Source organism: Gopherus evgoodei, chromosome 2 (genome assembly GCF_007399415.2).
Source record: "Gopherus evgoodei ecotype Sinaloan lineage chromosome 2, rGopEvg1_v1.p, whole genome shotgun sequence".
Classification (NCBI taxonomy): Eukaryota; Metazoa; Chordata; order Testudines; family Testudinidae; genus Gopherus; species Gopherus evgoodei.
In genome coordinates, this window is record NC_044323.1 from 183,883,282 (window position 1) to 183,906,919 (window position 23,638).

At 42.2% G+C, this 23,638-nt stretch overlaps 1 protein-coding gene and 1 long non-coding RNA gene across 4 annotated transcripts in view; one reads left to right on the forward strand and one right to left on the reverse strand.

The window, feature by feature from the left end:
• Positions 1 to 766: 766 nt before the first annotated feature.
• Positions 767 to 4,800, reverse strand: LOC115646544. Its single transcript, XR_003999054.1, has 3 exons — positions 4,492 to 4,800; positions 1,730 to 1,777; positions 767 to 1,490 (listed from the first exon to the last, which is right to left on the reverse strand). It is a non-coding gene; the product is annotated as an uncharacterized LOC115646544 (long non-coding RNA).
• A 16,434-nt stretch (positions 4,801 to 21,234) lies between these two features.
• Positions 21,235 to 23,638, forward strand: part of RANBP9 (RAN binding protein 9) — a 49,447-nt gene continuing 47,043 nt past the window's right edge. For all 3 annotated transcript variants that reach the window (XM_030552485.1, XM_030552486.1, XM_030552487.1), the window contains exon 1: positions 21,235 to 21,316. The gene's annotated coding sequence lies outside the window, so the exon portion shown is untranslated. The remainder of the gene's footprint in view (positions 21,317 to 23,638) is intronic.

The following is a 23,638-nucleotide window of genomic DNA, read 5'->3' on the forward strand; positions in this document are numbered from 1 at the left end:
TTTGGGTTAATTAATAAGTAAAAAGTGATTTTATTAAATACAAAAAGTAGGATTTAAGTGGTTCCAAGTAATAACAGACAGAACAAAGTTAATTGCTAAGCAAAATAAAACAAAACCACACAAGTCTAAGCCTAATACAGTAAAAACTAAATGCAGATAAATCTCACCCTCAGAGATGTTCCAATAAGCCTCTTTTACAGACTAGACTTCCTCCTAGTCTGGGTCCAGCAATTGCTCACACCCCTGTAGTTACTGTTCTTTGTTCCAGTTTCTTTCAGGCATCTCCTTGGGATGGAGAGGCTATCTTTTGTGCCAGCTGAACACAAAATGGAGGAGTTTCCAGGGGCTTAAATTTTCTCTTGTGGATGGAAACACCTTCTCCTCTCCTATGCAGAATCCAACTCCAAGATGGAGTTTTGGAGTCACATGGGCAAGTCACATGCTCATGCATGACTCAGTTCCTTACAGGCTGATGCCAAATTCCCAGAGAGCTCAGATGTGGATTGGCATCTCTCAAAGTTCACTGTTAAAGTGTTTCTTGATTGGGCACTTACTGAGAAAATAGTCTTGTCTCCAGAACCTGACCAAATGCTTCACTGAAGCTACTTAAAATCAAACAAGTACGTAGCCAATATTCATAAACTTCGAATACAAAAAATGATACATGCATACAAACAGGAAGAATATATTCAGTAGATCATAACCTTTACAGAGATATGTTACATGGCATATCTAGTTATGTCATATTTGCACTCATAAGCATATTTCTATAAAGCATTATGGGATGCAACATCACAGTGATTATCTGTGCATTTAGATGTCTCTAAGATGCTTAAAAATACAATTTTTTAAAATTATTTTTATACTTCCTGGATATTTAGTATTATAAATAAATAATACTAAATATCCAGGAAGTATAAAAATAAATGCCCTGTTTTTCTCTAAACATTGCCCCAACCAATATTCACTTCTTCAGCAGCTCTCCTAAGATGATGTATCTTGCAGCACTCCCTGAAATTCTGAGCTATTTTGGACCTCTTTCTGCATAGTCATTTTCATGATTTCACTATAGTCGCTTTCCTCCTGGTTTTTGGTGTGTGTATTTCACACAGCAAGAAGGGAGATGAAGGAGGAGTGACCAAGGAATGTGTTGTTGGTAGCACAAGAAACATTGGCAGTAGGATTTAGGGGCAGCTGTATTACTTCAAACTTCTTTGAACTCCTATATTTTAAGTGTCTTGATTTCAAGTTCAGTGTCTCTTTTTAAAATTCCACTTCTACCACTGAGACTCACATGTGTAGTAGGTGCATTCTTAAGTGTGCTAGGCACAGAAAGAGGAAAAACTGTTCTTATAAAACATCAATTATACTAGTCAGGTCAGTTAAAGGAAAAAGCACGATGAACCACTCTGTGTATGTGCTGCTAATAATTCCTTTAGCATTACTCATCCCACTTCCTGGTTCTCCTTTCCCTCAGGGTCTTCCCACTTCTAGAAACACAATAACAATAATTAGGATAATTGTTGGACACGTCAACATTCTTGGGATCATAATATCTTTGCTAAAAACCCTAAATTAGCTTTCAAGAAGAAGTGGGTCAGTATGACACATGTTTTTGGAAGTCTTCAGTCTCAAATCTTGCTACCTTGAGCTTTAAAAAAAAAGTATATTTTCAGCATCAACAAAACCTCAAAAACCACTTAAACACTAAGGGCTTGTCTACACTTACCGGAGGATCGATGCTATGGCGATCAATGCATCAGCTGCTGTACTCCACCTGATCGAGAAGAGTAAGGGGAATCAGTGGGAGAGCATCTCCTGTTGACATCACGTAGTGTGAACCCCGCGGTAAGTAGATCTAAGCTACGTCAATTTGAGTTATAGTATTCATATAACTCTGCTGAAATTGATGGAAGGTAGGCACTTAAGTACCTTTAGGGATCTGAGCCTTAAATCCTTTCAATTACCGGTTCTCCCTTTGTGATTACCTTGAAACTGTCAATGCTTCAGCTGATCTCTCTTGAGCCCACAGAAGGGCATATCTTGTATTCAGGAGCTACTGTGCAGAATAAACCATGTAAGAATGTTAAAGGATAATTATACTAACCTTCTGGAAATCTAGTAATTCACCTGTTCTTTCCCAGATAGGTGCTGCAACTTACCAGTTTTTACAGAAATTATATTTTCCCTGAGTTTTCTTGAGAATGGCAATTGATAAAATTGGTCCATATATATCAATTCTTATATATATATATATATATTTTTTCATTTACTACCTTTCCTCTCTTTCGGTCATTCTCTCCACGTCGAAACAACTAGCAGAGATTTCCAAAAGGATTCATGTTTATCTTCCAGAAGCTTAAGGTAGAAGCTTGCCAGTGTTTTGGAACATCATCTGTTTCAGTAACTTGTAAACAAGGATTCAGTGGATGGTCTCTGATTTGTTACCTGGAGTCTGTCATGATGGGCACACTTCTAATGAATAGACTAGATAGAAAACCATAGTCTAGTTTGTGATAGGAAGTCTGAACTGTGCTTAACAAGAACTTGTAACTTGCAAATTTCTATTCTAGACCTCTTGAAGGAGAGCTTGAGTGATATCATTTTGGTATAATAATTCCCAATATTTTCAGTTCTGTGACCCTCTGACAAATGTAACCTTTCAATGACCCTCTGATAGTACAAACTGCATTGGAACTCATCCATTATGTCAGTGGTGCTCAGGCTTTGGCTTCAGTCCTGGGCAGCGGGGCTCACGTTACCACGCCCTCCACCCCTACCCTCACACCCCGCCCAGGACTGAAGCCCTTGGGCTTTGGCCTCCCTGTCCAGGGCCATGTACCCTCCTGGGGTCATGTAGTAATTTTTGTTGTCAGAAGTGGGTCTTGGTGCAATGAAGTTTGAGAATCCCTGCATTATGTCACTGGAGACAGATGGCTGAAGCAGAGGCTGGTGGGAAAGGGATGTGCATAGGAGAAAAAGGGGAGTAGTATACTTTAAGCTACTAGTTTCTCTAGACTCTTTTTCTTCTTACTTCTTAAACTTTCTTCTTCCTGTTTCTCATCCTCACTCCACATGATCTCTCTGCACTTAGGTTCTTTTAGTTCCTACTGACCTAACTGCACATGGTCATTCCTCCACTTTGGAAACTGTGGCTATTACTATTTCTCACCCCCACCACATTCCAGTCCATTTTAAAACTAGACTCAGGATTAAATACAATTATTTTTCTTACATTACATATTACAAACTTTAAGACATGCCAACTTGCTTGTGCTAGGTGGGTTGCTTCAAAGTGACTCACAAATGCATCATGACCCACCAGCTGGGAACAACTGTTCTAAGATAGCAAGATAGCTTGATTTTCTGCTTTCACAAAATGGATAAGCCAGTGCACTCCAGGCAGGTTTTATTCCACTCCCTCATATTTCTCTCATGACAAGGCTTTTTATTCACATTCGCTAGGTATTTAATTTCTGTGCCTGTTTTGACATTTTAGTCAGAATAGGACACTTGCACACTAGGCCAGATGATGCAGACTGAAAACTTTTGCTTATAGATCTATTCCAGTGAGCTCCTAAAAATGTCTTTCTATTATTGTTCAAAGTGTATGCTTCAGCTTGTGAACTTGCAGAAATACCTGTTCTGAAATGTAAATTTGGAGCCTGGTAAAGAACTGCCTATGGCTTATATGCGTTTATGAATTTCTATCTATTGTGACAGCAGCAAGCTGCAGGAAAAGAGATTTGAAGTAAATATGACTCAAGTATTACTATCTATTTCCAAAACAAAATTTGACAAGCTGAAATAAGTAACGCAACGTAATCCACCCATACGACAGTGAGTAATTCTAATTCGATGGCCAACAGAAAAGCAGCCTAGGTATCTCCAAAGATGAAAATGTAATAGGCCAGTAAGGATTAAGTTGCTGCATGTAGTGGGATTCTGTACAAAGCACATATCATAGTGCTGCACACCAGGAAGTTTGTAATGCTTAGCATAAGACACAGTGCCCATCTGGGTATTAAATGTGTAAACATAGAGCCCAGGATGTCCTCCTATTCGGACCAGGCATAACTGCTCTAATTGAAGATAAAGTATCCATGTGGAAATCTAAAATAAACCTAAGAAGCAGAATGCAAAAGCATCATTGAAACCATGTGAGATTTCTGTTTTGCCCTTTGTCTAAAGTTGGCACAGGTATATTGTTACTTAAACAAAAACACTTTTATTAATAATTACCCAGTTTTATAAAAATAGAATTGTTGTGCTATACATGAGTAACACTATTAGCAACATTGTAAATTGCAGCTTGCTCGCTATTAGATTCCACAAAGTTAATAACTGACGATGGCTCATAAATTCTTTCAACATATGGGCAAACAGGTTTTCAGAAAAGTCAGATCAAATAGCAAAGAGCTTGATAGAAACCCTCTTGGTAGATTCCAGAGATCCATACTTAGCATTGTTAAAGTATCACAATATGCTCACCATGCTTTTGGATTAAAATCACCACTTCAGCAACCTATGGGCAAAAGGATAAAAATTTTAGTGCCAGTATCTAATAAACTTCTTAAGACAAAGACAATTAGCTCTAAGGTAGTTACAAAAGAGGAATGCAGCAGGAAACTAGAACAGAAGGAACACTACAGGAAGAACAGGATACAGTTTCAAAGGGGAGATATTAGACTCCAAACAGAAACTGGCTGTCAATTTACCAGTGTAACAGCTATACCATCCACATCATAACTATTCCAAGGTTGATCCTGCAGGAGGAATAGAAGATGTCTAAAGAGAACAAAGGAGAATACTGGCTCTCTCTCTTTCTTGAAGATGGCCACAATGCTACTGCTGACATCACTTGTGCAAAACCAGAAGTAACCTACTTCTACTCACTGAATGATGATGAAAACATGAGTAGTAGTAAACACCGGATGCAAGTAGTGGATCCACCTCTGCAGCTGAACAGGCCTTGCAAAATGCCTTCTTTTGCAAGAAGAAGTGTCATGTAATGAGAAAATCATTAAGGTTAAAAGATAATAGCTGTTGACAGATGTCCAATAGGAGGCAAAATAATCCTCTTTCTTGTCAGGGCACTTACATTGTCTATTCATTGGTTGACATGGCTTGCGCAAAAGAAAATTATTTCTCACTGATCTATTAACCTGTTAGTTATTTGTGTCAATAAACTAGAGGATAAGGAGAACTGGCTGATAATTTATTTAGACTTTCAAAAGGGGTCTTTGACAAGATGCCTCACCATGAGGCTACTTCAGAAGCTAAGTAATCATGGGTGAGAGGCAATGTTCTGTCATGGATCAAAATCTGGCTAGGAAACAGAAAACAAAGAGTAGGACTAAATATATGCATTGTATTTGTAGCTTTATTTTCCCCACCCCCAAGCTTCTCTCTCTCCAACAAAAATTGGTGCAATAAAAGATATTACCTTACCCAGCCTGTAAGTTTAAATGGTCATTTTCATCATTGCAGAAGCTGAACAGTGGGTTGGTTGCCTCAAATGCTAGTACTAGGTTCTGTGTTTAATTTGTATAGTAGAACCTCAGAGTTATGAACACCTCAGGAATGGAGGTTGTTCATAACTCTGAACAAAACATTAGGAGTGTTCTTTCAAAAGCCTACTATTGAACATTGACTTAGTACAGTTTTGAAATTTCACTATGCAGAAGAAAAACACTGCTTTTAACCATCTTAATTTAAATGAAACAAGCATAGAAACAGTTTTCTTACCTTGTCAAATCTTTTTTTAAAACTTTCCCTTTTATTTTTTTAGTAGTTCATGTTTAACGTGGTACCGTACAGTTCTTTTCTTTTGGTCTCTGCTGCTGACTTATTGTGTACTTCCAAATGAGGTGTGTGGTTGACCGGCCAGTTTGTAATTCTGGTGTTCATAACTCTGAGGTTCTACTGTATGGGGGGAGGAGGGAGGATGGGGTGAGTAGAGAGGTGGCAAAAGTTTCTGATGACCCAAGGTAATTTAGGTTAGTCAAAACAAGGGACTGTGAAGAACTTCAGGAAGGCCTAAGAAAGCTAGATGAATGGACATGATGACAAATTACATTCAGTGTCAATAACTGCAAGATACTGCATATTTGAGGAAAAAATGTAAACTTCTTAGTTAATTTAGAACAGGGGTCGGCAACCTTTCCGAAGTGGTGTGCCAAGTCTTCATTTATTCATTCTAACTGAAGGTTTTGTGTGCCAGTGATGCATTTTAATGTTTTTATAAGGTCTCTTTCTATAAGTCTATAATATATAAACTATTGTTGTATGGAAAGTAAATAAGGTTTTTAAAATGTTGTTTAAGAAGCTTCATTTAAAATTAAATTAAAATGCAGAGCCCCCCAGACTGGTGGCCAGGACCCAGGTAGTGTGAGTGCCACTGAAAATCAGTTCACATGCTGCCTTTGGCACATGTGCCATAGGTTGCCTACACCTGATTTAGAACCTCATAAGGTATGTATCAGCTCAGGAAGGGGATTTGGGCATTACTGTAGACATCCTGGGGAAGAGGCTCAATATGCAGCTGCATTAAAAAAGCAAACAAGATGTTAGGATACATAAGGAATGAGAATAATACAGACAATATTATAATGCCTTTATAGTGTGGCCTCACCTGGAATACTGTGTGTGTTGCTCCTGACTGCATATCAAAAAGGAAATGAGAAGAATGAGACCAAGGGCAATTGGTCTTGTAGCATGAAGGATGACAAGAATGATTAGAGCAAGGTGGCTTTAGGTAATATCTTTTACTGAACCAACCTCTGTTGGTGAGCAAGACAACCCTTTTGAGAAGTTGGTCCAATAAAAGATATTACCTCACCTACCTTGTCTCCCTAATAGTCTGGGATTGATACAGCTACAACTCCACTGCATACAAGAATGATTAAGAACATGGAAAAACTCTTATGTGAAGACAGATTGAAAAGACTGAGATTATTTACCTTAAAAAGGAGATGAATAAGAGGAGAGATAGTAAAAGTATATTAAAATAACGAATGGGTAGAAAAGGCAGAGCAGAAACTTCTGCTTTCCCTGTCTCTTAGTACAGGAATAAAGGGACAGGCATAAAAAGGTTGCAAATTCAAAACGAATAAAAGGAAATACTTTTGCACACAACACGTAATTAGACCATGGAACTCATTGCCACAGGAAGTTGTTGAGGCCAAGAACTCAGGAAGATTCAAAAAGGGACTGACAGTTGCATGGATAACATGACTATCCAGAATTAAAACAGTTACTGCTAACAAAAAGTTAGAACATAAGAATGGCCATGCTCGGTCAGAGCAATGGTCCATAGAGCCCAGTATTATGTCTGCCAACAGTGGCCAATGCCAGGTGCTTCAGAGGGAATGAACAGAACAGGTAATCATCAAGCGATCCATCCTCTGTTGCCCATTCCTAGCTTCTGGCAAACAGAGGCTAAGGTCACTTCAGAGCATGGTTTTGCATCCCTGCCCCTCATGGCTAATAGCTACTGATGGACCTATTCTCCATTAACTATCTAATTCTGTTTTGAAGCCAGTTATAGTCTTGGCCTTTAAGACATCCTCTGGCAAAGAGTTCCACAGGTTGACAGTGCATTTTATGAAGAAATTCTTCCTTTTGTTCATTTTAAACCTGCTGCTTATTAATTGGGGATGCTAAAACATTAAACTTGCAAGGTTTAGGCAAGTATTCTGATTGTATTGGCAATCAGGATAAAATGTAATATGAGGGGTCCCTGCACTGGCATGGTGTTCTTACTTTTGCCTCTGAAGCATCAGGTACTGACCACTGTCTGAGACAAGGTAATGGATTACATGGATCTCAGATCTAATCCAGTGTGACAATTTTATTTTTTACCTCTGTCCTAGATGTTTCTATTTGTGTGTTTTTATTAATTGGAATTGCAGCAGGGTTTTTTTTAATGGTATTTATGTTTTATTCCATTTGATCAAAAAAGCCCCAAACCAAAAACTGTAGTTGCTAAAGACCATATATACAGGACCCTCACATATGTCAGAGGTACATTTTATAACGCTGATCCATGCCATGTGACTAGATACAGGAAATAATTACTCTTACCAGCATTCCTGAGTGCAATACCTTTATTACACCACTGCCACCCAGAACTGTGGAATGAAGATTATCTCCTCTTTTAATTTCCTATTTTCATTCTTGTCTTGAGCCACTGCCAATGTAAAATCTTACTACCTAAAATACTTTATTTAAAATTTTGCTTCAGGAACTCTGTGTGCACTTGATCCCCCCCTCCATTTTTCTGTTTTTTTAAATGTTGTCTAAGTAGCTGTGTGAGAGACTTGCACAGGTAGCTGACTAACTACTTGACTACGGTGAAACTAACTATTCAAAGCACTGTCAAAACCACAAAGTAAACACATGGGAGAAATAAGAACATTTTTTCCTCTCCCTCTTTAATCCAGGAGTTTTCAAACTTTCTCATAGTATGGACTAACTGCTAAACGAAAGATTGTATGCAGTCTTGTTGTAGCCATGTTGGTCCCAGGATATTAAAGAGAGAAGGTGGGGATGTAATATAATTTATTGGTAGGGCCCTACCAAAGTCACAATCCTGCTTGGTCAATTTCATGGTCATAGGATTTTAAAGATCATAAATTTAATGATTTTAGCTATTTAAATCTGAAATGTCATGGTGTTGTAATTATAGGGGTCCTGACTAGGGAAGCAGGGCTGTCCCTAGCCATTTGGGTGCCCTAAGCAGCCCCCCAGGCCTCCCTCCGACAGGGTTGGGAGACAGGAGCTGTGAGGGGGCACTTTTAGGGGTCCCGCAGGCCCAGAGTGGGCTGGAGGATTGGCAGGGGGCTGGGAGCAGCCGGCTCCGCTTCCCTTACCCCGGCCCCAGCCCCAGCCCCAGCCATGTCGCTCGGGGGAAGGGGCTTGGAGGAGGGGCTCCCCCCGCCCCCGCCCCACACACACACTCACTGGCAGCAAGTGGAGCAGCCTGGCCCCAGCCTGCTCCACTCTGCCAGCTCCCAGCCATGTCGCTCCGCTTCCTGCCACTGGTGAGTGTAGGGGGGGACTTCTCCCCCTCCGGAGTGACACAGCTGGGGCTGGGGCAAGGGAAGCAGAGCAGGCTGGAGTTGTGTCGCTCCGCTTCCCACCGCCAGCGAGTGCAGGGGGTGCATCCTTTCCCCACCCTCCCTGCACTCACTGGCGGTGGGAAGTGGAGCGACGTAGCTGGGAGCTGGCAGAGTGGAGCAGGCTGGGGCACATTCGTCCACTTCCCGTGTGTGTGGACCTTTCCCCAGCTCCCCCCGCCCCGCTACACAGCTGGGGCAAGGGAAGTGGAGCAGGCTGGGGCCATGTTGCTCCGCTTCCCGCCGCTGCTGGTGAGTACGCGGTCGCTGGGGGAAGAAGTGGAATGGGGGTGGGCCAGGGGTGGTGCAGGGGGGAAGGGTAAGAAGTGGGGTGGAGGGAGTTGTCCAGGGCCTCACACCCCCTTAGGGATGGGCCTGCCCCTTGCAGTGGGCGCAGCCCATGGCAGGGGACAGCCAAAGGATAGGGCTGCTCACCAGGGCTGATGCTGCTGCATATGCAGCACCCAGCTGCCTAGGGCACCATGAAATTTGGGGCACCAAGTTGCCCCAAATTTCATGGTGCCCTACACAGCTGTGTATGCTGCCTATGCCAAAGGACAGCCCTGTAGGGAGCAGGGGCGGCTCTAGGTATTTTGCCGCCCCAAGCACGGCAGGCAGACTGCCTTCGGTGGCTTGCCTGCGGGAGGTCCCTGGTCCCGCAGATTCAGTGGCATACCTGCGGGAAGTCCGCCAAAGCCGCTGGACCAGCGGACCCTCCACCGGCATGCCTCTGAAGGCAACCTGCCTGCAGCCCTCGCAGCGAACGGCAGAGCGCCCCGCTGTGGCTTGCCACCCCATGCACATGCTTGGCATGCTGGTGCCTGGAGCTGCCCCTGGTAGGAAGGGTAGCAGTACTGTGACCCTCACTTCTGCACTGCTCCAGGCAGTGATGCTGCCTTCAGAGCTGGGCAGATGGAGAGTGGTGGTGGCTGGCTGGGAGCGCAGCTCTGAAGACAGCACCCTGCTAGCAGCAGCGCAGAAGTAAGGATGGCATGTTATGGTATTGCCACCCTTACTTCTGTGCTGCTGCTAGCAGATGCTGCCTTTTAGAGCTGGGTGCCTGGCCCAGAGCTGCTGCTGTTCAGCCACCCAGCTCTGAAGTCAGCACAGAAGTAGGGGCGGCAATACTGCACCTCCCCTAAAAATAATCTTGCCCCCCTCCACAACTCTTTTGGGTCAGGAACCCCAATTTGACAAACACTGGGCTCCCTGTAAAATCTGCATAGTATAGGGTAAAAACACACAAAAGATGAGATTTCATGGCCCGTGATGGGTTTTTTCATGGCCATGAATTTGGTAGGGCCCTATTTATTGGATTAACTTCTGCTTGCGAGAGAGCAAAGCTTTTGAGTTCCAGAGAGCTCTTCTTCAGGTCTGGGATAGATACTCCCCAGTGTCACAGTTAAATACAGCCTTGAGCAGATAGCATATATGCTGACTACACCCCTACCCTGATAAAACATCACCGCATAGAACACAAATTAGGATATAACGCGGTAAAGCAGCGCTCGGGGGGGTGGGGTTGCGCGCTCCAGCAGATCAAATCAAGTTAGATATAACACAGTAAGATTTTTTGGCTCCCAAGGGCAGAGTTATATCGAGGTAGAGTGTACCTATACCAGTGGTTCTCAGCCCATGGCTCACGGGCCACTTGCGGCCCAATCAGCACACAGCTACAGCCCACTGACATCCTCACAGCCATACAGATAGTTACATATATAGTGTTTGGATGCAGCTCACAACAGAGAGCTGTATATGCAGCTCACAGTGGTAAATAGACTGAGAACCACTGACTTACGCTAAATTAAGGGACCATTCCAGGTGAAATGGCTTGTTAACACTGCTGTAGTCATAGGACAAAAATGAGGGTTAGTGGGTTACAGATTGTTGTAATAAACCATAATCCTGAATCTGTATTAAGACAATGATTTTTAGTGTCAGCCAAAGTTATGAATGTAAACTCCCAGGCTCATCCTTTGAAAGTGTTATGTTATAGGTTTCCTTTGAGGATGAGGACTGATGGGTCAGATATGGAGGGAGTGCTTTGTGAATAGCTGTAGTATGAATGGATTGAATTTTAGTACCTGGAACCAGGGAGAAAAACCCACTTTGTGAGAGGCGTAAATCTTCTAGACCACAAGGAAGTACTCATTCCATGGACCATAGTTTAGGAATTGATACTCTAATTTCTTTCATGTTCAATAATCAAAGGTGTTCCTTGTAATAACTGTAATTATTTTTTCCTGACAGTCTAAGAGGTATTATTCTTTTAAGATCAAATACATGCTAAGCAACAGCTGCCTAGACCCCTCCACAGAGCAGTGCTAGCCTTTGCAAAGCAGAAGGCTCCTTGCCTGAAATCAACAAACCCAGTCTATAAAATAGGATTCTTGTACAGTAGCACCCTGAGGCAAGCATGATCATATTTAAAGCCTGGGAAGAGTGCTGGCTGCCACTACTAGTACAGCAGGGCAGTTCCCTCCCTCAGTCCCCCAAGCCTGCATGGGGCTTCTTCACCCCCAGGAGGACTGCTCGATCTCACCCGTCTTGGTTCAGGGGGGAGAGAGAGGGCTGGAGAGGCCCCACAGGCTTTTTGCTGGCGCTGGTGGAGCTGCAGACCGCAGTCCCTCCTCCAGGCAGTAGCTCGTAGCCTGAGCTAGTCCCTGCTCAGTCCTCTCGGCCACGCAGGACCGGGACAGGAAGCTCCCAGGCTCGGAGGAGACTGAGACCATGACAAACGTGCAGCCCTTCCTTGCAGCTCCCACGCTTTGCACTACCACCGCGCGGCCCAGGCTCCCTCGCCTTCACGCCTTCTCTCGTGCAGGGGCGGACTGGCCACCGCCCTCGCGCCCTGTGATTGGCGGAAGCTCCTCCTCCTCGCGCCGCCGCGGGGAGCTGCTCAGCTGATCCGGGACGTTGCACCGCAGCAGCAGCAGCGTCTGGCGCCGGCCTGGGGACCCGCCGCGGCGTCTCGCGCTCTCACCCCCTCCCCTCTGTCTTGCGCAGCGGCCCGAGCTCGAGCCCCCGCGCGCGCCGCCTCCCCACTAGCCCCAGGTCTGTAACCGCCGCCTTCCTCGCCCCTCCCCCCCCGACTCCGGTTCCGGGCTGCCCGTCTAAACCAGCCCCCGCTTGCTCCGCAGTGCCCAGGCCTGCCCGCCGCGCCCGCTCCGGAGACCGTCTGCAGGCAGCCGCCGCCGCCGCAGGAGGTGGCGGAGGCCGGGATGTCCGGGCAGCAGCAGCAGCAGCAGCTTCCGTTGACGGCGGCTCCCCAGGCCTCGGGGATCGCCGCCCCCGCCGCTAGCGCCGGCCCCGCTCCGGCCTCGGCCGCGCTGCTGCTACACCCGCCGCCTCCCCCGCCACCGGCCACTGCGGCCCCGCCGCCTCCCCCGCCCCCGCCCGGCGCCGGGCCCCTGCCCGCCCTGGGCCTGCAGGCGGGGAGCAGCGCCCCGGCCGCCTTCCCGCACGGGGACCCGGCCCTTAACGAGCAGGAGAAGGAGCTGAAGCGGCGGCTGAAGCGGCTGTACCCGGCTGTGGACGAACAGGAAACGCCGCTGCCCCGCTCCTGGAGCCCGAAGGACAAATTCAGCTACATCGGCCTCTCGCAGAACAACCTGCGGGTGCACTACAAAGGTGAGAGCCCGGCCCGCCGGGGGGCGCCTGCCCTGGACTGAATGCAGAGCCCCGCCGCCCTCTGCCCGCCTCCCGCCTGGACCCGGGCCTCTCCCCCATGGAGCCGGGAGCTAGGCCACGTCTCTGTATATAGACACACATACCCTGGGGGTGAGGGGGACATGTACACATGTAGTCCCCCTGGGGCCCCTTGCCCAGTTCCCTGGAGGAGGGGGACTTGGGCTCCTGCTTCTCACCCAGTGCCCCTTCTACTTAAGTCTACTCTCTTACTGGATCCCCTCCGCACCTGGGTGGCAGTCTCTCTCGGGAAAGGCACCAGCTTGAGCAGGAGAAGACATAACAAGAAATAACTCTTTCTGGAATCTCCTAAAGAGTTTACATTACCGGGGTGATGATCCGGATTCCCTGTTTTCCCTCTCCCCCTAATATAAACCCGTGGGAAAGGAGGGGAAAGGCCCATCAGATCCTTTCTCACCACAGATTTTTTTTTGGGGGGCCATAAACTAGTAGACTTCCTCAGCTCGTGGATTCTGCTATCAAACGAGTTTGAGGACAAGCGGGAGAATAGAGCAGAATCAACTTGGTGTCCTGTCTAGCTACAAAAATAAGCAGGATGAAATGCTTTTTGTCTAGAAATGGAGAGAACAAGGGTTATAGGGAGTTATAATATTAGTGAATGTAAAACTACTAAACACGGAAATGTCGGGGGGGAAGCCACAGCAAAAGCACATCTTAATTCATAGGAAATGAAACATTTATGAAATAATAGAATTAAAAGTAGTCCCTGATTATAGTCCCTGTATAAGTACTATACATAATGTTGAGAGTAGTAGTGTGGATAATATTCAAGATTAATTTAAAATGTAGGAGAAAATAGTCTTATAATTTGTGCTCAGGTTTCTCACAGATCAGTTTACAGTATTGTAAGGCTTTTATTTCAGAAGAAAAGATATACAAATTACATACACTCATGTAAATCAGCCAGAGATAACGATAAGGTACCTTAAGTATTGGTTGTTGAGAAAATGTCATATAAACTAGAAACGTGAGTTCACCCTGACCTGAAAAAACACACATCTGGCATTCCACACCCAAGTCCTAAAGTAGAAGTGCTTCAGATTAAAAGCAGCTTCTGGGTTGGCAACGAAGGCGAGGTCAGATTGTAGTCAAAATGAGTATGGGGGCGGGGAGGAATAACCCCAAAGCCTTGTGGTTATTCTTTTTCAAAGTTTACAGAGGTGACGCTCAAGTAAATTCTTGAGAAACATTTTACAGTTGATTCAAATAGGAGAAAGATAGCAACACAAATCATATAATTTGGATGCCAAGGAAGGTTAGATGTATTCTGTAAAATAACCTACAATAGACAGGTCCTAATCTATATTAAATACAAAATTATTCATTTTAAGTAACACAAAGTTTGATGCAAAAGAGCCAGTAAATTCAAATTTGGTAAGCCTTATTTTAGGCTTTTTGGTTTGTATTTTGTTTGGAGGACACCTAGAGTAAGTTAATATTAATAGTATATCCTTTATATTTGAATTTTCTGGCTTTGTTTGGATTTTTATTACTTTGATATTTTTAGGAGTATTTTGTGTGTACTGGGATCTGGCTGCTGTAAAGATTCTCATAGCAGAGGTGTAGCTTTATGGTTAGCAAGTCCTCCCACTTGTATTTCTTCTTTTTTTCTTTGCTGTGTGTTTTAAATAATAGTTTATAATCAGGTAGATACAGAATCTTTCTGATCTGTTTTAATGTGACAATATAGTTGTTTTTCTCTTTGCCCTATTCCTCATCCCTCCCACCAGCAGGATGTAACCATGTGTTTTTGAAACGTGGGTGACTACTTAGTGAACATTGGGCACTTATAAACTAGGGAGATAGTTGCCATAAAAGTACATTGACTAAGTTGTTACTCTAATTACTGTTAACTTAACCCCTGCATTGTCAAGTAAGATTAAAGATGAATAAACCAGTAGAGGGTCACCAGACTAGTCCAGGGGAAGGTGGATCAGAAGTGGAGTGGATGAGAGGCAACTGTAATGCACATAACCTCCCCTCCTTCCTCTAACTGGAAATGTGCTATATCATTAAAGCAGCGAATGGCTCCTTGAAAACTGCCCATCTTTTTCATCCCTCTTCCGTGGTCACTTAATTTTGGCATGGTCTACACTAAGAATTTACATTGGTATAGCTGTGCCATTGTAGTGTTTTAAGTGTAGACAAGCCAGTAGACAGGCATTGGAGTAGCTCCTATATAGGCTGGTAGCCCTAGTTTTGCTTCGTTGCTTTTGCATCTTTTGGCTAAGCTATGAGTGGCACCAACAGACACTACTCAGACTTCTCTGTACCTGCTTGTGAGGGGAGAACTAAAAATAAATGAGGAGGAGAAAAAAATTAAGAGACAAAAACAAGACAAAACAAAAAGAAAATAGGAAAGGACAGGATGGAGAATAGATGATGGAAATAAGGAAAGATGGTATCAACTGTGTTCTTGCATTGTATAGAATGTCACCCATTGCAAAACAATTTCAAATAGGGCTCCAATTAAAGAAAAGGTTCAGCCTCTCTAATTTTGTAAAGTGCTGGCACAGGCAGTACACCTTCAGCTATCTAGGCAATGGGGAAAGAACAAGAGATTGTGGTTTGTTTTTGTAAAGATCTTGATTGGCACATTTGGATTGGGGAGAGATTTGTGGGATCCTCCATCAGTCCACTTGAAAAATAGATCCAGTCAAGAAGCATGCAAGACCAAAAAAAAATGACTCCCTTAGAATCATAGGGTTGGAAGTGACCTCAGGAGATCATCTAGTCCAATCTGCTGCTGAAAGCAAGACCAATACCAACTAAATCATCCTTCTTCCTCTGTCTTAAACACATTTATTTAAGCTTCCTCTGTTGCCCCTGCAACATTGTGATAGAATCAGCTTTTCTGGAGGCATTTGTTCCTTATCTGTGAGTGGCACTGTTCTGATAACATAATCCCCCCCCCCAACATTTTCCCTCTTCTTTTCCCTTCCACCTGTTTCTCTCACTTTTGTTTCCCATCTTGTTTAATGTCCCAAGTGAACTTGCCTCTCTGATGGGAGGTTTTCTTTGTGAAATATTGAAGATGAAGGGAAGAGGAGAGAAGTAGGTTAAAGGTAAGAAAATCCTGCCTTCGAGTGAGCTGTATGGAAAAAATGGAGAGGTCAGTGTGTCATTTGAAGGCCACATTTTGACCTCCTAGATATTAGTATGCAGTATCTTAAAATCCTAACATGCCCATGAAAAAATAGTGTGGAAAAGCCACTTTTCAGTTTGTAGTCTGTCCTCTGATTATTTTTTTCAGATCACTTAACAATTTGAACATAGTGACAGATTGCCAGATTTGAGGCTTTTGTTTTCTTTGGTTTATGAGAAAGAAAATCCATATCTATGATGGAATTTGAGGGTTTGTAATTTTCCTGGCCTTTACCACATAGTCCATACAGAGCTTCAGGTAGACAGAATGTCTTCTCCCACCCTGGACAGTTGTGCTGCTTCATTCTGCATGAATACATTCACTGGATCATTGTCTTTTTGTAAGCCTACTATAGAGTAATTGAACTAATCAAATCTGTCTAAAAAGGAGATACTGGTTACCAGGTCAAGGTGCAAGAGGAAGGACTACATTCTGAAGACATTAAGATGATGAAAACAGGCCTTGAGCATACTTTCTCAGGGGAAACAAAAATCACTGCCAAAACTGTACAACATTGTCCATATGAAACATACCCTCATAAAAATGATGAGGCTGTGTGTGAGGGGAACATCTAGCTGTCCTCACATCACCTACCAGAACCAGCATTATTTCTTCCCAGTACTTCTGAGTCAGTCATTCAGTTATGTATTTCAGAGATTCCGATTCTTAATTCTATAGTTTTGTCAAAGTTTAGACATAGAAAAAAATACATAGGTGGACATCGGTAATACCTCACCTATGTTTCTTAAATTGGTCACAAAATAAATATAAAATAGATATAAGCTGAAATTAAACCCTCTGGAACACCACAAACTATTTACATGTTGATTAGAATTGACCTAGCACTATTTACATTGATTCCTTAGACTTTTCTTGGTATATCTTCATAAACGAGAAAGGTAAAACCATTTCAGAAAAATATGTTTCTGTCAACTTTCTAATATACCTTTCATTGTCATCTAACAGTCCTTAGCTGAAGGTGAGAACGTTAATCAGACATAAAGGTCCATTTTTATAGGGTAAAGGCCACAACAAAATGGAATTACTGTGAAAATACGATCTTTGAATTATTGATTTAAATATTTTTTAAATTTTTGTTCATTCACAATAAAATGTGAACTGAAAATGTTCTAGTGATCTTCTAACATGTTAATGTTCACCTAACTGATCTTTATGTTTTCTAATACTGTGTGGTATGTGATCATAAGCCAGAAAGTAGCACAGATTTAATTGCAAAGATAATCATAAAGAGATTTACCTAAATAGACAGGACAAACCATAAGTGGTACAGTTTTTAAAACAAACAAAAAATCAGTAATCTTAGTTGGTTTGTTTTAATTTGCTGTTTCCTAGAAACAGACTTCATTTAGGTCACCTAGGGTAGTGATTGCCCAAACAAAATGGGCGAAAATGATACAATTTGAATAAATAGCCATGGATAGGATTTTTTTTCAGTGAAGCTTTGGCAAATAGATATTAACCACACCTTTGTTGACAGTGCAGTCTTTTCTTTCCATGTAAAGACAAGTCCTCTCTGAATTGCCTCTAATGCCAAGTTAAAAATCTTCTAGCTGACTTCTAGTGCATCCATTTGTATCTCTATATTTCCCTAATAAACAAAAGGGAAGGATCTAGTTGTGGTAATCCTGAATGGTTTTTCCAGGACCACTTGAAGTACCACCAAATCACCATTGTGCAAGAATGGCAAGGTGACTCTGTTTTGATTGCCATTGTAACACAGACAGCAAAGTTGGGATCTAATTTTGCCCAATTAAAACCAAGTGTAATCTGTGGAACAAATTGAAGTAAGACAGTATTCAACAGACCATTTTTTGGTCTCATTAAAACCTTTCCCCATGTGTTTACTGAGAGTAGTTTTGTTCTTATTTCTCTCAGCTGGCTCACCCGTGTCTGCTAAATCAAAAATCAGATTTTGGAACTGTATTTATATAAGCCGTATTTAAAGAGTGTGAGGCAGGGGTCGGCAACCTTTCAGAAGTGGTGTGCCGAGTCTTCATTTATTCACTGTAATTTAAGGTTTTGCGTGCCAGTAATACATTTAAACATTTTTGGAAGGTCTCTTTCTATAAGTCCATAATATATAACTAAACTATTGTTGTATGTAAAGTAAATAAGGTATTTATAATGTTTAAGAACCTTCTTTTAAAATTAAATTAAAATGCAGAGCCCCCCGGAATGGTGGCCAGGACCCGGGTAGTGTGAGTGCCACTGAAAATCAGCTCGCATGCCACATTTGGCACGCGTGCCACAGGTTGCCTACCCCTGGTGTAAGGTCATGCATAGCTTTGTCCAGATGGGTTCTCCCATTGACTTAAGTGGGACTACTTTACTCAGTGTTTGTGAAGGTATGCACTTAGTGTAGCGGTTCTCAAACTGGGGGTCAGGACTCCAGTGTGGGTCATGACCCCATTCTAATGGGGTCACCAGGGCTGGTGTTAAATTTGCTGAAGCCCAAGCCCCACCGCTTGGGGCCAAAACTTGATACCTGCTGCCTCAGTCTTTGACTTCAGCCCTGGTTAGAGGGGCTCAGGCTAGAGGCCCCCCCGCCCAGGGCTGAAATCTTTGGGATTCATCTCCTCCCCCCAGGGCAGTGGGGCTTGGGGTTTGGCTTTGGCTCTTTTCTACCCCCCCCCTTTGCCCAGGGCAGCAAGTCTCTGGCAGGCTCAGGCTTCGGTCCCCACTTCTGGGGTTGAGTAATAGTTTTTGTTGTCAGAAGAGGGTCGTGATGCAATGAAGTTTGAGAACCTCTGGGTTAGAGCGTTGCAGGATTAAGCCTACATATTTTTTTTAAAGCTTAAAAATTTCATTTTCAGTAGATGCTAAAGTATGATGATCCAACTAGCTTTTTCAAACGTGATTTTTTTATGCTTAGATTTTTTTTTACTGTTTTGCTTCACAATTTTCAATTTGTAAATGGCCTAAAATGGAGGTTAATCAGCAGGAATAATAAAATAAAATAATAAAAGCAGGAAGCCCTATTCATAGAATGTTGTAGTCTCCAAATTTTTAAAACATTTTTGGACAAAGTCAGACTTTTGGACAAAGTCAAAATTTAAACTTGAACAAGTTAGTTATTGTAATTAGTTGTCTGTAAGCTCTCCTACAAGGTAAAACTAAAATCTGTCGTGGATGGCAGTGAAACTGCTGTGTAAGATCCTATCTTTTCACAGAAGATTCTTTTTAAAGCTCTTGGTTAAATATTATAAATGTGTGCTTTAAAATTGTCATCCTGTGAAGACCCTTGTGAAAAATAAACTAGAGAGAGGCTATGATAGTCTTTAAAAATACAGATCTCGACTTTAGGTAATGTAGAGAAAAATGTTGGGATGGTTTACAGGTGTTCTTTAGAATGTTAGAGATACTCAGCTGGCTACATTACTTGCAGTGGAATTCACTATTTAAAGTGATAACCATAGATTATCTGAGACAAAAAACTATTTAAAATTCAGCACCTACATAGGAACAATAAGGAAACTTTTGAAGGGACAGTATCTTGAAATGTAGTTAATTTTTAAAATGAGTTATAAGTAGTTTGGGGTGCCACTTTCTCCTGAGTCTCCCTGGCAATAGTAGTGGCTTTACAGTTGCATTTTCTTAGTTCATAAAATGTTTTTCTCTTCTGTTGTATCAAAGGCCCACACAAATAGCAGAAACTGACTTAAATATACAGTGGAAGCAGTTTAACTACAGAAATCATTGTCAAATGCATAAAGTAAACTTGGGAAAATACTTTTTCTGTAGTCAGTTCTTTGGTTTTACTTGTAAAAACAGGTTGAAATTTTTTTTAACACAAGTAATTAATAAATTAATGGTACTGCCTTTAAACAGGACAGTCAGAGTTCATGCTCTGCTCACAAGCTTCAGAGAGGTCCCTTTAAGGCTTTGTCTGCTTAATAGGCCCAAGGACTTCTGTATAGCCAAGTATGGCAACCTGATTTATGGCATCTAAGCAATGAATTGCTAGCACTTAAGAACAAAACAAAAACTTCTTCTGGAGCTGTAGATTTGCTTATTACTCTAATTGGGTTAATTATAACTTACCAGCATTGAGAAATAGAGTAAATGCATCCAGTCTTGTAATTTGAGTATATGGCAGGAGTATGACTTGATTGCAGAAAATAAAGACTATATATGAACTTCAGTAAAAAATCAATGTTGGATTATTCAAACAATTTTAGATAAAAATAGGTTATCGAGGCGGCTCTAGGTATTTTGCTGCCCCAAGCACGGCAGGCTTGCCTGCGGGAGGTCCCCGGTCCCGCGGATTTGGTGGCACACCTGCGGGAGGTCTGCCGAAGCCACGGGACCAGCGAACCCTCCGCAGGCAAGCCACTGAAGGCAACCTGCCTGCTGCCTTCGCGGCGACCGGCAGAGCACCCCCTGTGGCTTGCCGCCCCAGGCACGCACTTGGCATGCTGGTGCCTGGAGGCGCCCCTCATGACACACACTAAAGGTAGTACACAACTAGAAAATGAAAACAGTTGTCCATGGCCAAAAATACAGAGACTAGGACTTCTTGCAGTAGCAGATTGATATAGCATTTGCTGTTTTGTAACAAAAAGAGCAGGGCCTGTGTTTACTTATTTGAAGACTTTATGAGGCTAATGCATTGTTGAAATCAAAGACATTCAGAACATGGAAATAAGCTACCTACTGTGCTTGCTATAAAGTAACTGACAGTTTTATTGTAGACAGCAGTAACAAAATATCTTGAAATTGTTTAAAGAAATATGAGTATACCAAGCAGTAGATTAAAATCAATTGTATCACATTTCAGTTTCTAAAAATCAGTAAATGCCGTGCAACTGAGAAGCCATGTAGCACTTTCACGATTTATTATAAGGACTGTTGTCACAATCATATATCCACATTTTATTGCAAACAGAATGAATCTTGTTTTGTGATTGTTTTCAGATAACTGTAAAGCCTTTTTAAAGCAGCAGACATTGAGTACCTCTCTCAGCTTGTTTAGACAAGGGACAATGGCTAGTATATTCTAGAACACATTCATAAGAGAGAACATTGCTTTATATGCTGTTCCATACACAAATAATGAGGGTCTGATCAGAATTTTTTTATGCACTGAAGTAAATTGACTACTCAAAGTAAATCCTTTATTTTGAATGACTGGCTTGTACACTGTCAAACTTGCACTTCTACAGTTTACTAATTTAAAATATACTTTAGATTTTTAATGTCACTGTTTTGCAGGTCATGGCAAAACTCCAAAGGATGCTGCTTCAGTTCGAGCCACACATCCTATACCTGCAGCCTGTGGAATATACTATTTTGAAGTTAAAATTGTCAGTAAAGGAAGAGATGGGTAAGCATTGATTGTATCTCTTTGTTTTCATATTATTTTTCTGCCTTTCTGGAAGAGTTGCACTTTACATATTTCTACATCTCTATACCAGTTTTCGTTTAATCAGTCTGATAGCTTCAAAGTCAAAACAGATTATTCAGTTAAAAAATACTTTATAGGAACTAGATGGCTCATGAAATTGGTGACAATGCATATAGTGAGCTTTTCACCTCTCACCATTTTAAAGCTAGCCTTCTTCATTACTGACCAGAAATTACCATCTGGCAGCCTGTGTTAGATGAATTAGTAGGCTTAGTTCATTTCCCAATAGTTAAGTGTCCTGGTTATAAAAAACACCATAATTAGCATCCTTGGTGGCAGTTTTGGCAGAGGAGTTATGGATTAAATGACCACTGAGACTGAGCCTGCTCTCTTAGGTGTAGTCCTTTCACAGTGCGGTGGAGACATATTGTCAAGCTAACAGCACAGCTACCACCCAATACTGTCCATTGTGTGGCCAAATAGAGAAGTTTATTGTTTAGGACTGTCAATTCAGCACCTTTTTCAAGTACTGTATTAATTTTAAAAAATAAATGACATTTGTGTATATTAAATTACTTGGCAATGAACTGTTGTTGAAAACATTTCAAATGTTAAATGTGCTGAGTAAATGTTTAGTAATTAAGCAGTGACCCCATGGAAAGAACACAAGGGCTTGAACAGTTGAGCAAGTACAGCTGCTATTTTCTAGAGTGTTTTGGTTTGTGAAAGTCATCATGAGTCTCTCTCTCTTGTATCTCAGAACTTTTAGGCTGCATTGCTTTATAAAAAGGCATATTATCTAACTAAGGCAGGTAAGAGCTTACTGGGAAAATTCTGAAGCATGAATAAATAAAGGTGGATTGGCAAATATGCCTCAATTATATGGGGAACATTTGTCTTTCATTTTTTGTTGGGGAAGTTCTAAAAGCAGTAGTGTGTGTGTGTGTATATATATGTATATAATATACAGTTTTTTTTGCTTGGGGGACTTTGGGGGACTGCCCACTATAACACTTCTGTGGTGTTGCTCTGACAAAAGGTGAATAATCATTCTCCAATATGGTTTAGTAACTATTGTGATAGCATGTAAAGGCCTGAGTAGTATTGGTGTTTCATTGTTACAGGTATTGTACAAGCACGTAATTGACTTTGAGGTGCCCCATGCCAGGAATTTTTTTGACATTTTTTTTCTCAAGCCAAGATTATTCAGCTTTATTAAAGGTGTCAAGTACAGTTAATTTCACTTTGTCCCTTCACTTCACCTTGTTTTTAAGGCACCAGCAAGTCCTCCTTGAGGTAATGGGTAACCTTTTGTCTTCTGGTCAGAGCGTTGACTAGGTTGGGACATATTGGGAGGACAGCCTCTCAACAGAATGTGGAGCAAAGACAGGAAGCCAGTTAAAGGATTGTAGGAGGAGTTGGGGGATCGAACAGAATCTTGTTCTGTTTTGTACATACCTCACATAGTGAAGTCGTTGTCCATGATTGTTGGGGAGCTCATAGGTGTCACCACAGTACAAATAAATAATTGCACAAGTTGATTGTGGCCAATTTCTTTAAAATGTGTTAATTAAAAAAAAAAATCAACCAACCACTGCCTTGTTTCTATTATTTGCTTTGTTATCCTGTGCCTCTTTCTGGATAGTTTTACTCCTTAAGCCTCTGCTTGTTTCTAGAGTCTGTCTGGTTTTCATCTTCCTCTTAACTCTGCCTCCCTCCTTTGTTCTGGTGGCGCTGTGTGGAACATTGGGAAAGGAGGTGGAAATGGTGAAAAGTGAGAGAGGGGAGGAATTGAAGGGAATGGAGGAACAAAGGATGTAGGTATGGAGAAGAGGAAATTGGGGAAAGTATGGCAATAAGGATCAGGAGGCATGGAAAAACAGAATAAGTAATTAAGTGTCAACAAGAACTCCTCTTACTTCAATTGGAAGTGTCAGTGGTGTTGATCTGGAGAAATGCAGGCTCAGCGTCAGGAGGAATGTTTAAATATCAGTCTGTAAAAGTGTGTTGGAGAAAAACTTAGTTCTCACTTTCTGGTTGGGTGCAGCAAAGTCAGATACTTTTTCTCAAGCAATTGCATAGAGGGAGAGAGTGTGCTAGGACACAGGGTTTCCCCCTCCTAGGCAGGTCTCTACAGGTAAACAGTTACTGCAAGCTTTTATACCCTTTGTTACATAAAATGCAGCTGTTGCTTATTATTGTATTTATACATAGGTCATCTTCATATCTTATTTTTCTCACTTCTATTTAGACGCTAGTCTGCATTCCTCATTGTCGACACAAGCTCGCAACAACTTCTCA